This window comes from Anser brachyrhynchus, assembly GCF_964034855.1.
Source record: "Anser brachyrhynchus genome assembly, chromosome: 4".
Lineage (NCBI taxonomy): Eukaryota > Metazoa > Chordata > Aves > Anseriformes > Anatidae > Anser > Anser brachyrhynchus.
In genome coordinates, this window is record NC_137698.1 from 42,315,805 (window position 1) to 42,332,303 (window position 16,499).

The 16,499-nt window shown below is 37.1% G+C and overlaps 1 long non-coding RNA gene across 1 annotated transcript in view; it reads right to left on the reverse strand.

Moving 5' to 3' along the window:
- LOC308194084 overlaps positions 1-16,020 on the reverse strand; it is a 63,878-nt gene extending 47,858 nt beyond the window's left edge. Inside the window, exons 1-3 of the long non-coding RNA XR_013950245.1 lie at positions 15,475-16,020; positions 8,822-8,899; positions 8,590-8,722 (exon numbers count right to left, since the gene is read on the reverse strand). This is a non-coding gene — a long non-coding RNA (uncharacterized lncRNA). The remainder of the gene's footprint in view (positions 1-8,589; positions 8,723-8,821; positions 8,900-15,474) is intronic.
- Positions 16,021-16,499: the final 479 nt, after the last annotated feature.

Genomic DNA, 16,499 nt, shown 5'->3' on the forward strand with positions numbered 1-16,499 from the left:
CAAAGACTGTTATAGGGAAAAAAAAAAACACCACCACAACTTAAAGATTCTGTAGTAGAAAGATAGATTATTTTACAGATATAAATAAAATAATTTAAAAATAAAAAACTAATGTTGTTTAATCATCTTTGTAATTGACTTTTTTTTAGTTCGTATTTTGACCATTTCCACTTAAAACACAAATCTGTGCAAATACTTCAACGAGACAACATGAGTAAATCACATTGATATTTCGTTACAGATGTTTTAATTCCAAAATTATACTCAATCTGGTGACAAATAAAGATGATATTCTAGAAACTAGTCATATATGTATGAAAATACAGTTGATTATACTTCAGAGAGAATACTTAATATGAGATTTTAGATTTGTATCTATATTCATAAAATCAACTAAACCAAGACAATATGAGTAACAAGAAATAAACAAATAGATTTCTTCAATGGACACAATAAAATTCCTTTGGTGATTATTTTGGTGATCAAATAAATATGTACATTATTCAGCAAAATTCAAAATATTTTTCTGTTTTGCCAATGTGGTCTACATACAAAAAACAAAGACACATAGGAAATTTAAAAATCCACATTAATAAAGAGTTTCATAAACTCTAATTCAAGAAACAGTTTCTATTACACTTTAAAACATTGTAGATTTCACGTTTGGACTGGAATGTTTTTATTTTAAAAGATAAAGGAGATTTTTCAACCTCAGTTCAATTCATTAGTGTATTTTTGCAATTACACTCCAAAAGCTACAATAATTAAAACCATATGCAGAGCAGAAATGTCTCATTTTTTATGTTATATTACTTCTTCAGCATTATTATAAGCTCAGCCTGCCTGATGTGAGTCTAATTTTCTACTCAATCTTAGGCTGAATCCCACTGGGAAAGTGAGATATTGTGATTATTAAGAAAAGCAGAGAAAGAAGAGATTAAAGACTCCCTGCTAATGAGTAGAAGAGAAAAGAAAGAGATGTGCCAGTCTACAGTGTAGTACCTCTAAACTGAACTGCCAAGCAATTAATAATAATAGAAAATAAACAATTCTTCATCATAGAGAAATTTTTAGATGCTCACAGATAAGTGCAGAATGCAAGAAAATCTTGTTAAAAAGGGGAAACACCAAAACAGCCACATACAAACTGAAATTTATTATGTTTGACTACTTTCCTTACATCTGTTGGCAGAATGAATATAATATAGACATCTGGTATATCCATTAAATATTTGAAAAAGACAGATGAGTAATGAAGGTCCAGTAAGACACTGCTAGCTTTATTAATTTTATAATCTAGTCTTCATAATCTAGTCTTATTAAAATAAGGAAGAGAAATCAGTTTCACTGAGAAGAATGCAGTTTCACTGTGGAGTAGTAAAAGTTGTTTGATGTACTTATTGGGGTTTTTAGCTTTCAGAAGTTCTCATTTGCACCCCCTGTACTCCCAGGATCCTAACTCCACCAAATATAGAAAAAGCACTTTTATTACAAAGAAAAATCTCACTAAAGGTTGTCTATAATGCAAATCCTTTAAAGATTGATACTACCATATCACGTAAACTATGTCTATTTCATCAGGAGATCTCAAAAGCATTTTACAAAGGAGGAACTTCTCCATTTTAGATATAGAAAATGAGGGAGAAAAATCAAACAGGTTGCCTCAAATTATCTAGTATATTAATATTGCAGGGGTATTAGTTGGAAATTTAAATTCACATTTTTACAAAGTTGTATTTGTAAATTAACATGATGAGCTTGATGCTACTTAACAGAATTACTGCAAAGACTGGTGGAACTGTAGACCTACATACATTTATTTGATGCAAAATATCCTCAAATTTGAGGACCTGGAAAACAAAGAACTTTCTGACCTTGCCACATGCAAATACAAACTTGTCTGTTATTCAAGGAAGGTAGAATAAGCAAAAACTACACATTTTTCTCAGTGAAAACTACATCTAGTACAGTATGTCTGTCAACACCTGTTCATGTAAAATTAGTCTGGGTAAAATGCATCACAATTTTCCATCGTCTTTCACAGTACCCTTGAGACTTGTTCTCACTATCAAGAAAGCAGCACAATTAAACCCACAAAACTTGACTATGAGCGCTAAAAGAATAGCAACAAGAATATCCAGGTTTACATAATAGCAACACCAGACCGTAAAACCAAAAGAAGCCTTTGTGGTCACCAAAAATTAGTACTCCAAAGACAACAAAACCTACAAACACATACTGACAAAAAAAAAAAAAAAAAAAAAGATGCTCTATTCCCTTTAAGCACTTAAGGACTATACAAGACACATTGTCATATTAGAAGCCAGTTATCCCACCTTCATAGTTCATGCAGTCTGTTATGCTGTAAGCACTCCCTATGTCTTTGCTTTATATCCAAATGTGGTTGTCTCAATTCTACCATCTTTACTGACAATCTGTGTTGCTCTATCAGTGACCTACGCTCTTTATGTTCAGCTCTCTCGGTCTTTGCATTATCTGCACACTAATAAACAACTAACAATGTTGTTTATTCCAGGCCACTGATGAGCCTTCAAACTGTATGGCCATCCCTGATCAAGACCACTGGACCCATGCCTGCCTAATGACTACTTACCACTCATTTAGCCGCTCTTCATTTATGCAGCATGTACTGTGATGACTTTATAGTTCTAGTTGCTTAATCAAAATTCTTTGCCAACCCAAGTCTGCCTTTGCCATAAAAAAAAGACCTTCCTACATCAACAACTCTTATAACTATCAATCCAAACTGTAATCTCAACAAAAGAGTGTTAATGCAGTTTTACAATATCATTTCCATAAATCTAACTATTATCATTACCCTTATTTCATTCTTTATAATTGAGTCCTATATCAGCCATGCCATTATTTTGGCCAAGATGTAAGTCAAAGTGACAGGCCTATAATTAGCATTGAAACCTCCTTCACCATTTCAAAATGTTGGCTCAGCAACAGATTCTTTTCATCTTCTGGAATTTTCCAGTTCCAGCTTTATGGAAAAGCAACATTAATAGTCTACTTAGATCCTACAGTTTTTCTGTAATATTTGGACACTTACAATATCGAAAAGCTGATATGAAAATGCCAAATTTTAGCAACCTGTGCACGTTATCTTCATTAATTGTCAAAACAAATAATTTCAGATTCAGCAGCATCATATGGCTGTAATACCTTCATTGGAGAATCAGGATTTTGTTTCACTCCTAACTTTGTCTTTTACACATGAACCTGTAACATGCCCCACCTGGGAAAGGAGGCGAGACAACATGGGAGAAATGGATGGAAGTAGACTGCTGTCCAGGCAATAAAGTGGACTACAGGGAGAGAAGAATACGGGTCTCAGAGAACACAGAGAAGGCAGAGGAATTTGTTTCCTACCCAGGGTGAGGACTACTGAGGAATCCTAGGGGTCTGAAGGGATAGCAGCATTTTGGCAGCTTAAGGAGAAAAGTCTGCAGGCACAAATGAAAATCTTAAGCCAGACCTGTTCAACACTTGCAAACACAAAGTCTTCATCTAGCCTAATTATTTGTTTCTTATCCCATCTCTATCTCATTATTGACCACCTTACAACTCCTTTGTTACTGTTAATGCTTATCTACTTCTGCTTAATCAACAGTTTCCCTAGCAGCACTCTCTTCTCTGCCTCTTCAATCCATATGGATAAGATCACTGAATACCATTTAACTTGGAATTAGTTATCTTAGCTGAGAAAGGTGTACAGGTTAGCACAGAATTCAGAAAAGTTGGTTAAATATGTAGCAAAAATGTTGATTGACTACCACTATTTTTCCTACATTATTACCCACTTTCTGTCTTTTCCATATAGCAACAAACTAATACCATCTTTATAATTTATTCCTCTTAAAAAACTTCTTAAAGTTCTTAATTCCAATGACCATAGTTTTCTCCTTGTGTCCTTCTGCTTCCTTTACAAATGTCTTCAATTCCTAGCTTCTCATTTATATTCATTTATTCATTGCTATCAACTTCCCTTTTTTTCCGTTTGTTTCATTATATATTACAGCTGCTTTCTCTTCTGCTGTGAGCCAGGCTAGTTTTTAGCTGTTGAAAATTTTTCATTAAAAAATGCCAATGAACTGACCCTGAAACATTTCACTCAAGACATCCCTAGCTTGATAAAACTTTTGTCAAAACCAGTGCAGGAGTCAGAAAGAACTCAGTTTGAATGCCTTGGGACTGTTGCATGGCATGCACCCTGCCTGGGTTCCTGGCTGAGGAAAAGATCCACAAGGTGCAACAGCAAAGAACAAAAGTTTCTAGTTACCAAAACAGAAAAATAAAAGCAAACAAACAAAACAAAACAGATTTTGATCAATTGAAACCATCACAAATTGGAAAGTCTTCTCTATTTCTCTTTACCTGCACCCACCCCTCCACCTTATATGCTTCTGGCATTTTGAGGCCATACACTTCTGATCATCTTTAAAATATTAAGTAATTCAGTATTCACATTTTTCTGTCTGCCTTCTGACTCCTAGCCATTCCAGCTATAATGCTTATAATACCCTTATAATGCTGAAGCCCATATTACTGCTTTTTACTGCAGCCTACTTACTTACACAGCAAAATAACAGCCATTCTTCATCTGACTTGCACCAAAGTATCCAAAAAGATTTTAAAACTATTTTACACTGATTCTTTTTTTCCTATCAGAACAAAAGTCTAACACATAACACACTGGAGTCTGCTATTTCACAACTGTTAAAGCTGGTACAACTTTATTCTGTCATGATCCTAATGCTTTCTTTCCAATCCCTCTCCATCCTACCGCTTCTTCCTCATTCCAAAAGCCTCTCCGATTTCCTGGTGAGCCAGGAAGCCAAAGCAGCTTCAAAACAGCTACAACTATTCTGTGTTTTTGCAGGGTGGTTCCTAGCAGGCAGATTATGGGGTGGAGGACCATACTGCAAGCACCCAGGAATGTGGTGGGGAGGGTGGAACCACAGGCGGCCAGGCTAATAGTTGGTGGAAACAACATGAACTGTTTCACTTCAAATTCTCAGTGCTTTGAGGAGGGAAAAAAAAAAAAAAAAAAAAGTTTCTCTCTCAAACTCTTTCAAAACAGACACACCTAAATGGGGACCATAAAAATACAAAATCACAATGAAAGTAGTCTAGATCTTAGTACATGCTTGTCTACATTACCACTGTTTACTTAGTTATCCATCACTCACTCAATTTCAACATATTGTATTTTTAAATTTGCTCATCTAACTCATCCACTGTCTCAGGCAGTGGTGGGTGTCTCTCTGGGTGAGAGTGACTGACAGGTGCTGTGCAGTCACATGTGTAATGAATGTCACAGACAACACAAAAGCCTCCTCAGAGAATGCCACTGGGAGAGACAGCTTGTCTTCTGGCAGTTTGTAAATAGAAACCCAGTGGGAGTTACATGGATGCAAGTTACCCGTCACTTTATTCCTGACTGCTCTCTACGGGAATCAAGAGAATAAACAAGTACTTTTCATCACAGCACTTTCCATCCACAGTGGAAGACAGTGTCTATGCAAAACAGACCATTACGAAGGCTAATCGTTTTTTTGTGTTTTTTTTTTTTTAAATCAACATCCCAATCATGTTGTTATGACTGCAGTTATGGTCAAATAGATATCACAGACCTAGATTTCCACAAAACACATTTTTATGATGTGCCTATTCTCTCCTCTTTCAAACAGACCATACATGCTATACACAAATGGTGGACAGATTCACAAAGTCCCTTAGAGAAGCAACAATATGAGCATGGCTTCTCCTGCTTATTTTACTGAGTGTCACCTGGACACTGAGCAGATAATTTGCCAAGAGCACACCCTTACATCAATGCAGGAAGCATGCTTTCATATAAGCCGTTGCTATTCTGCAGAATGCACTCCATTGTGTATTTGCATGATCCCCCTGTTTCTTTTTTGGTTTTTGTTTTTGTTGTTTGATGGTGGGTTTCTTGTTTTTATTTTGTTGTTGTTGTTCTCCCTACTGTACCTTTCTAACAAGACAATAGAAGACCAAACATGAGCAGCAACGCCCAGAGTTGAAACCCCAGTCAGTGAAACGTAGATACCAGGAAAGCCTTGGAATGCATAGGCAGTTGTTGTCTTTTGGTCTGCAACTCCCTAAGACAGCTGACAGCCATGAGAGAATTGTATTCTCTAAGGCTATGCTCAGGAGTTGGCACCTGACACAACAGTACACCTTCAGAAAAATGTGTGCATCTGTAAATGCTTAAGAGAGAAGAAAACAGCAGGTGGCACTCAAAAACATGTAGTGGTGCCTGGATGAGAGTGTGACCAACAGATTTTGTGCACTAGACATGGCAGTATTTTCTCTCTCAACAATATATCGTGTACAGAACTGGACAAACAAATAAAGAAATAAATCCCTATTAGTTGAAGACTCTGATTTTTGACCATATTTCAAAGAAACATGTACGAACACTTAATCCCAGATAAAATAATGTCACATCAACAATGACATCTCAAAAGTCAGGTTCACATAACCCAACCAGGAAGAATTATGTACTTCCTTCATCCAGTTGCATTTTCTTCTCTTTACAGTACTGTGATTTGCCCATGCACAGGAGATTTTCATGCATGATGACATTTCTCAGATCTCAAGAGGGAACAAATTGTATCGTTCTTCAGTGGCAGGTATATGCTTGTATGGAATTGGTTATTTTTTTCCACTGCTGTCAGAGCTCAATGGAGAAGTACTCCGAATATCTGCAGGCAATTGTCTGTGCCTATTCATGGAAGATGATAACATTTTTACTGCTTTCTTTTTTTTATTATTATTTATTTTCTTCCAACATGTAGCCATTTGCTCAATTAGCTTGTGTCCAAACTCAAAATTGAAGCCATCATCTTGCACTGGTAGACATTTAGCCCTAGTTTATTAATGATTAAAACAAGGTTACTTCAATTTATGAAAAGGCTTCTCTAATGGTCACCAGTCTTCTGTCAATAAATAACAAGAAGTCAGTGCTGCTTGTCATTCCTTGAAAGACACTGAATCCAAGTCTGCCACATTAAGCACTACTCATTATTTATTCTCTTTCTTCTACACAGCCTGTTATCAAAATAGACTCCCTTTCATATTTCAGTTTTTAAAAGTTTAAAACTCGACATTTACAGGCTTTTTTCCCCCCCTAATTAGACTTCCTGGGGAAAAAAAAAAAAAAAAAAAGAAAAACGACAAAAAATTTCAAGGCTGGATCATATTGCTAAAATTTTAGTTCCTATATTTTTGCAGTGCCTTCCCAAGGCTATACCCTACAATTTACTGAGGACCCTATATATGGGTCATTAAGAACAAAGTCCATACTTAATACATTTTCCAAGACTGGCCATATGATCAATCAGACTCTCTAAAGTGACAAGACAGACAGATATTCAGAGCAGCCATAAGAATAAAGTAAAAAAAAAAAAAAAAATGCTTATAGCTCTTTTAACTTTTTTTTTTTTTCTTTTTTATAAGATCTTCGGTGTTCCTCCAGTATCAGGGCACAGTAAGCACAAAAAGCACAAAACAAGTACATCCCTTTGCACTGCCAAAAAACAAAACAAAACAAAAAACCAGTAACAATAGAACTCTCAATTCAGATATATACTGTACATCGCTTGTGAGATATAACTATAAACTCTGAAATTAAGACTTAATAAAAATCCATACAGTCCTTCAAGACCCTTCCTACCACAAAGTCAGTGTTGCCAAAGATGTCTCCTGTTAAGGGAGAAAATGCAACATGCTCGAATTTAATTTTTAAGTGATACAAACCTGTATTTTGTTCCCTCTAAATGACCAGATGTGATATTTCAGAAGTATTCTATCTTTTCCTCCCCACAAGAATGATAAATATAGCTTCCACTGCTAAATTGGTTCTGTTGCTTTTATTAAATTAATTACACTGCATATGTATCCAAATAGGCCTAGTTGCTTTTTATTATTATTAATTTTGGTTAATGAGATTGATTGAATTAATAAATTGATTAATTTATTCATTTGATACTCAAAGAAATAAATGTAATTTTAGTCGTGGAATTTGTTACAGGGTTTTACAAAGAGCAGACCTCTTTTGGGTAAGCCAAACCCAAATTTTACAGTCCTGATTAAATTACTCTCAACCATGAGGAGATCATTTTCTTCATCACTGAGTCAGAGTACTTGTATAACCAGTTAGACACTGAGATTTCAAAGGTAAGGCTCAGAAATTGTCAACCTGCATGAAATTCTCATATTTCAGACTTCATGTTTTGCAAGTTTGATTTAAAGAATATTACTGCCTCAATTACTCTGCTGCTTTCATTTCCTATAAAATTTTAATTTAGTTAAAGGTGAAACAAAAAGATATTTCAATATTTATTTCTATTCTACAAAAAAGAACAAAGCAACCACTGTGTTTTTATTTCCTCCTTCGCCTAATTTCCATGATGCAGATTCTTTCATGGAGAAATCGTTCATATTACTATTAGACTATATGCTTTCTTTATAGCTATAAATTAAATATCAAGTACAAGTGAACTGCATTTTAAACATTAATTAGATATTACATACCTACTGTACAGTGGATGGCAAAAAGGGCTCTCTGTTGGTCTGACTGTTTTAATTCATTCTGGCTGACTTAATTACATGACTTAAAATAATTTTTCTTTTTTGCAGCTGGATGCTAAGTCTTCCAAAATTCTGCCTGTTAAATGAGATTTAAAAAAACATCACTATACAGTAGCGAATTCAGAAAGGCACAGTATTAGAGAACCAAATAGAAGACATCACAACTGGTTAATACCTTTTCTATTGATGAGTCCACTTAATTTCAGAGGGAGGGGTGGGGGGGATATCAATTTCATTATTCTTTTCTGGGTTCCTGCATTTCAACAGAATTCAAATTTCAAAAATCCTACCATTTAAGGTCATTTAATAGAAACACAAAAATCACTAATATACCTACATATTTATATATACATTTTAATCACAGTTGTGCATGAAAATAAAGTTATCTGTTTGCTCTCATCCTTGTGGAAGAATTCACATTCATTCTCAAACATCCCGCTGAGCTAAGTATCCAGGATATCTCCATCTGTTCACCAAAAAAAAAAAAAAAAAAAGCCTTTGAACAGACACCTACTTGGGCATGTGAATATTTTCACGCTTTGATAAGCAACAAGTTTTCACTATTGACAGTGAAAGTAGCTCAAAGACTGGCCCCTTTTTTACCCTGATGATAATTGCTAGCTGTGGCTGAACATACCACAACTTTTATAACTCTTTTGATGTGAGAAACAGAAGACCAGCATGATCAAAAGTATGGCATAGTAAATTTTACTTATATATATTTATTGTATGAAAGGTAAAGTTTTATTAGCCTTAGACACACCCCGTAAATTACATTGGTGTCAGAATATTTTTGAATGGGTTATAACCACACATGAAATGTTAGCATGTGGAAAAATACTTTCTTTTATCAAAGAATTAGAGTCCTTCATTTTAAGATGAGTGACTGTAATTAGGTGGTTCACTAACCAAACCCTCCTACTCGCCCAGTTTTTGATGCAACTGTAAGTTATTTACTCATACAATAAGCCCTGCCACCAAGTCAATGAGATGCACAATAATGCATCATTAATTTATGCTAGATACTATTCTGTTCTCTTCATATCTGTTGCCATTATCCTCCCACAGCACTCAAGCTAATTCTAATTGATGGTTTCCATCAGCAAATTAAACAACAATATACTCCAGACTATAGCGATGAAAAACATACAGAGTAAAACAGTATGTTCTAAGAGAACACCATACTTTGTTATCTTTATGGTGCAGAATGAAAGACAAATTAGGGGGAAAATGCTGTGCAAGTCTTTCTATTACTTTTATGATAATAAGAAGATAGTTCTTATTTGACTGGATGGTACAAATTCATTGTCCTGTTACAAATTATTGATTTGGTTGAAAATCAGTAGTTGCTCGATTTAACACTTACAGGTGTTTCCTTCTGATAGTTTACATTTGCAATTTCAATTGCATTCAGACAGCTTAAATGACTGATCCTCAACTTGTAGGCACACTCCTCTTTGGAAAATATAAATCCAGTGTCAAGCACCTTTCTTTGTTAAATACATTATTGATGAAAAATTCATTTCTTGTCCTGCTACATAGAGAGAGAATCAAAAATTTTTGCAGGGACAGTAGAAGTGTAGGGGGAGAGGATGGGGGCGGGGAGGTATTTATAAATTGCTTTAGTAGGTGTTTCACAGTAATCCTAAATTAATGACATGTTGTTTGGTCTATGTACAGAAGTAACTTTATGCTCTCGCAGGAAAGGGAGGAAAGGAGGTGCAGTTTATTTTGAGCAAATCTGCACTGTGCTGGATCTTACCTGGTCAATAAATAGTTTAGATGCTGTAACAGATAGCAGAACTGCAAGCCAACATGGTTCTCACACCAAGGCTGGTATTTGTTGTCAGGAAGTAATTATGTTCTTATGAATACAGAGCATGGATCCTTATCACTCACTAACAAATGCAGGTAAGCAGGGATGCCAGAGCAAGACGCCGCCACAGCAGCAACAATGGCTCCTGGGCTTGGGACTGAAATTCTGCTTCCTTTCTCTCCTCCCTGCTGTCCCACATGGCTTCTTGCTCTAACCTGTACCCACAAATCATCCTCCCCAACCTCTAAGGACTAAACTAGAAGGACCCGTGCCCCTGTTGCTGTCAGGGTCCCCAGGGCACCAGCAGGCCTGCGTGGCTCTGTGCAGCCAGACCTGGGGCTTCCCCTCCACCTTCAGGTGCCATTTTAGTTCAGCCTGAGCTCTGTCGCAGGTGCACCCATCTCCAGCTCAGCCACATCCATGCCCTGCCCAGGCCAGCCTCACGGCTGGACTCCATCCTGCCCAGAGATCCCACCTGAGGCCACCACCAAGGAGCTCACCTGGGGGCAAGGGCTGGGGCTGCCCCGGGCTGGATGCAGTGAGAGGGCCCTGGCTGCCCACCCCAGGGGAAGCCCCTGCCACCAGACCCCCAGGGAGCAGCCATCCCTTTCCATGGCCCTCAGGTAAAACAGGTTTATAGCGATTCACCAGCACCAATGATGAACTGCTTTCCAAAGCCAGATATGTCAAGTTGTTCAAAAGAGTTTATTGAAGCTGAAGTTAATCCATAAATCACTGGTCGTAAAGCATGGCCAGAAGCAGCAATAAACCTGAGAGAGGAGCTGCAGGTCTGTGCACAGTCTGCTGCATCCTGTGACTGAAGGCGCACTAGGTATAACGGTTCAGGCCAGCCCTTGGTGGTACCAAGGATCATCCTCTTTCTTCATTTTCTTCACCCCCCAAACTGAATAACTTTTGCATGTAAGCATGCTAATGTCACAATCTTATTGTATTTCAAAAGGATCAGAAAGCAGGCCAAGCTCAGCTTTGAGTAAGTTACCTACTGCCAATGCTAAACACTTTTGCACATCAAATGTGCTGATGTAATACCACATGCATTATAAGTGAACTTTTATACCAGAAGTCCCACCAAGTGAAATCACATTTTTATTCTAATTACTCAAGATAACTTGGTTTTGTTTTGACCTCTATTGAAAAAGAGCAGCAATCTCTTAGATAAAGCAATTTACCTACCAACCTCTCTGCATAAGAGCTGTAACTTCAGCAAATAATGCCCAACTCCAGGAAAAAAAAAAATAGAAAAGCTATCATATGACTGGTTCCTCCTTCCCAGCCCTACCAAATGCCCACTTTCTGTCACTCCAAAACTAGGCTACAGCAAAATCTTAAATTAGCCTTCCATATTTTACAAATAACTTACCAGATGCCTTCTTCAAATAACAAACCTCCCTGTGGTGCAACTTATAAAATCATGGAGTCATTAAGGTTGGAAAAGACCTTCAAGATGATCTGGTCCAACTATCCCCCTGCCACCAATGTCACCCACTAAACCATGTCCCTAAGCACCAAGTCCAACCTTTACTTGAACACCCCCAGGGACAGTGACTCCACCACCTCCCTGGGCAACACGTTCCAGTGCCTGACTGCTCTTTCTGAGAAGAAATGTCTTCTAATTTCCAACCTAAACCTCCCCCGTGCAACTTGAGGCCAAATTCTTTATATGAAGTCTTGTATGAAGAATGATTTAAGGATTTGGCCCATACACTACAAAGTGTACCAATGTTCAGTTTTAACTCTAAGCATTTCCAATTAAGCCATACCTCCAGTAAATAAAATTCCTGTTTTATTTCCCTTTCCAATTAAACCATACCTTCAGTAAATAAAATTCCTGTTTTAAAACTCATTGATCTGACAACTGTTCCTCCTGGAGTCCCAAACAATTGGAGCAGGACTTCTTGTGCACAAAGAACTGATGATTCACTGTGCTTCCTTGGCTACTCTGTGTCCACTTTCTTTGCTTTTTAGTTTTGCAACTTTATGTTAAGCACCATTTATCCTGTGCCACGTATATCCGGAATATTATCTGGGAAGGAAGTAGTGCTATTTTCCTTACCCTGGTGAGTTTGTCACCTCTCTGTATCATAGAGCAGAGCATGTATGATGGAGCATTCAACTTCAGCAAGCCAGCAATGAGAGGCAGGCAGTTATTATTGACATTAGCATACATTGCTGTGATGCACACGAACCCAATCTCTTGAGCTTTTTCAAATATGAATTCAGCGGCATGTGGATATAACCTGCAGAGTGACATTACAACTAGACTCCATTGCTCCATTCATGAAAGTATGATCCTAAGAGCTGTAGGTGAATGAAAAGGGAGTACAAGCACAGTTGTTACCAACTTCAGTCTCCACCAAACCAACAGGAGAGCTCTAGACTTACAGAATAACCAGCAGCCAGCCAAGAGGTTTGAGCAAACACCAGCAGGATGCCATTCAGAGGAACAAATGCCGTTTCTTAAAAAATAGATCACAGCCTGATAGGGAGTCTACAGCTACCAAGCCACACTGCGAGTAGCTGCAGGCGTTGATTCTTCTGTCAAAGTGCATCAAAGGAAAGGAGGGGCAAAGGGGAAGAGCACTCTAAAGGCTTCCAGAAACAAAAGGTGGTCGTTTCAGGTTACTGCTTTTGAGAGTAAGTATTGTGCATGTGCCATTCATGTTTAGTACCCAATTAATATTTTAAAGACATTCTCAAGCACTTCTTATAATTTTATTATTTTTCACTTCTACTGTTTTAATGCCCTCTGAGAACCTTGAAAATCCAATGTCTTTCCCTATTAATTTTGCCCTTTTCTGTTTGACACACTCATTTATCTGAGTTTCTTAGCAGGGCTCAAATTAATATCTTTTTCTTTTCTTTTCCTTTCCTTGTTTGGAAAGTCTGGTTTGCTCCATATGCAGGAGGTGAAATACCTTAAAGCAAACAGCTTATCACAGGAAGGAACTCAGCAGCTTCAGCTTTTAACATCCCAGGGCATCATCAGGAAATGAAGGATCTATCCCATGACGAGGTACATTTAAAATAGTAAATGAAACATTGAATAAGGAAATAAAAGGATACTGTTTGAGGATAACTTGGGTTCAGGCATTCTGACATGAAAATTTAGATTGCAAGCCTAAAACATCAGAGCATACAAACTTAGTTAGCTCCAGTAACCTAGGGCACCCATTACAGAATTATGGTGGGGATCCAAAGCTACAGTCCTTTAAAGCTACAGTGGGGATATCCAAAGCTACAGTCCTGAAAGCCCTAACTCAGCACCTGCCTAACTTAAAAGTACCTGAAATCTGGATATATTTGTTCTTTTCCAAGTTCCTGCTGTTTTTTAATCTGACAGATGCTTCCTACTCCCAGAACTGCTTCACTTCAGAGGAACTGGCACTTTTAAAGCAAACTAGGATGCACCAGATCTTCATCTGTGCCTACAAGGGGCCAAATCCAACACAACTTTTCACTGTACAATCAAAACACAACAACTTGAATACTTGCTGAGGGGTTCTGTAGGTACCCAATTTGGCAAACAAATTACAGGGCAAAGCTCTCCTAGTAGTCAATGAAAAGGGCATTTCAAAGCAAAAGGTAGACTTAACTTCATTTAGAAAGAGACTGTCTTCCTGCTGACAACTGTGGAAACCTAGCTAGATAATTTTGCTTGGTAAATTAAATGCCTATAGTGAAGTGCTAATGTCAAGTGGTATGAACACTTCCCCTTTGTCCTAAAATGCAAAGAAATGGTGAAAATAGCATTCAATAACTTTTCATTCAGTACCTCAGACCCTCTTCTCTGGGCTGTTCATGTCTTGTAGCCAATGACTACTGAATGTTACACAAACACTGCAGTAAGCAGAAAGATAACACTCCTTCAGATGTGCTCAAGCTACGTGAGTCATGGTATCTCTTATACTATCACTTTTCTCATGACTATTGAATCCTTTTATACATTGTTGATCAGCTTCAAGAGCAAAGTTAAGATTGCTGTTGAGATGGCAGCCCTGCTCAGATTACTTTATGATTCACTTTACTTTCCTGGTGCCAAGGAGACTATGTATGAAGAAAAACATAGCAATATAACTATCACCCCTGCCTAGTTCTGCTTTTAGAAATACGCTGACACATGGTCACTTCTTAGAAAAGTTGGTTAGAAGCACTTACCATTTGGATATATTTCCCTAGAGTGGAGCTGGTGCAAATAGAGATTGCACCTGCTTACAGGTCTGCATAGCATGGTAAAGGGTAAGAGTGTGGGATTTCATGCACATCATTTATTTATTTTCTTCTGATTATCTAAGCAGTTTGTTGTGCTCATTGTGTAATTTTTGGATGACATTTGAGCAATTTAACTCTCCATACACAACACACGGGATCATAGATTAGTTAGCCAGGGATCTTTGTGCAGCAAGTACCTTGCAGATATTTATATTCTTTATCATAGCTACCCACAGTGGAAACAGTCACAGCCAGTAATCATGCTGTCAAGAAATAGATGACTATATGAGAGCTAAAACATGGGTAAGAGTGAGAAAGCTGGTTTGGCAGAACAATGAAGGTGAGGAAGAGGGCTGTTAAGGATTGCTGAGTTATCCTGAAGCATATATTTTTCTCTGAAGAGGACATGGATTTGTTAATCCCAGGTGGTCAAGAGAAATAGCAGAATAATTTTCATTCATTTAACATGGTAGCAATATCATGCATTCTCTAAACCAGCATATGATAAAGTAACCAAATGTCGAGAGAGAGGGAGAGAGAGAGCAAGGGAGAGACCCACAAATGATTAAACTGAAAAAGTTGTTTGTTTATTACCCTCTTTCTTGGATCACAAGGTCGAAGTAAACTATAAAACTTCAAATTCCATAAACACTTTGGAAAGCATGTGGCTTTCCAGCATTCAGATAAAGATCATATTTCATGTAATCTTTGATTTCCTCTAGACCCAGGGATCAAGAACAGAATTCTGGTATCACATAAACTTGCTTTACAATTTTTCATACCTCAAAGGAGGTTGCAGAATTATAGCCCATCCTTCAGTTTAGTGAGGGAAGAACGCTTTACAGCTGTCTTTTGCTTAGCTTTCTTATTCTGCTGTAAAAAATAAAAAATAATAAAATAAAATAATAAAATAAAATAAAATAAAATAAAATAAAATAAAATAAAATAAAATAAAATAAAATAAAATAACTAAATAAAAATTGCCTGCTTACCTTTGTTTCATGACGCAGGTGAGATATCACCAAACCTTCTGCAGTCTCACCCTAGTAAAATTACTACTCTATCTTTTAAAAGTCAAACTCACAAATAAAGCAGAAGTTCCCCATTACTATTTCTACTAACTCATTGAAAGGTGTTGATATTATCATCTGACATTCTTTTTCCTAATGCCTGCATCACAGAAGGGTTTAAGGATGTGTCATCACCTTAAATGTAACACCACAATAAGGATTTAATACCTCTTTTCTATAACAGTCTTTGGTCCTGAAAAATTAATCTACTAGAAATAAAAGTCCCACAAAAGCCTGCTATTACTGTTTCTTTTCCATAAGATATTTTTGAGTAGTGAATATTTCCCTATATTCCTTATCTGTCACCTACTTTTAAAAGCCATTATAAACTTTTGTTTTTTTAAATAGTTGAGTCACATTTTTTCATAACCTTTCCTCATATAATATGTCCTCTTTCTATGCAGAAAATGAAATTGAAGCTGTACCAGCTACTGTTGTTAGGAAGGGTCCACATGCACTGTATTGTATAGGATTTCATTCATGCTCTTCTACTTGCAAGTAAGGAACTGCTGCTGCAGAAATATGTTCTTTGGGAATAAACTGACCTCTCTCACAGTGAAGACTGGACTGACACTTTCACACAAATTTAAGCCAGCAGAATTCAAATAGAAAGGCAAGGGGAGAAAAGCCAAAAGTGACCATTTTTCACAAGTGCACAGACTGAATTTCAGTGCATGGCCTTCACTCCTCGCTGCTCTCTCTTATCTCTGCAGAGGACTCATGTTATCCAAACAATG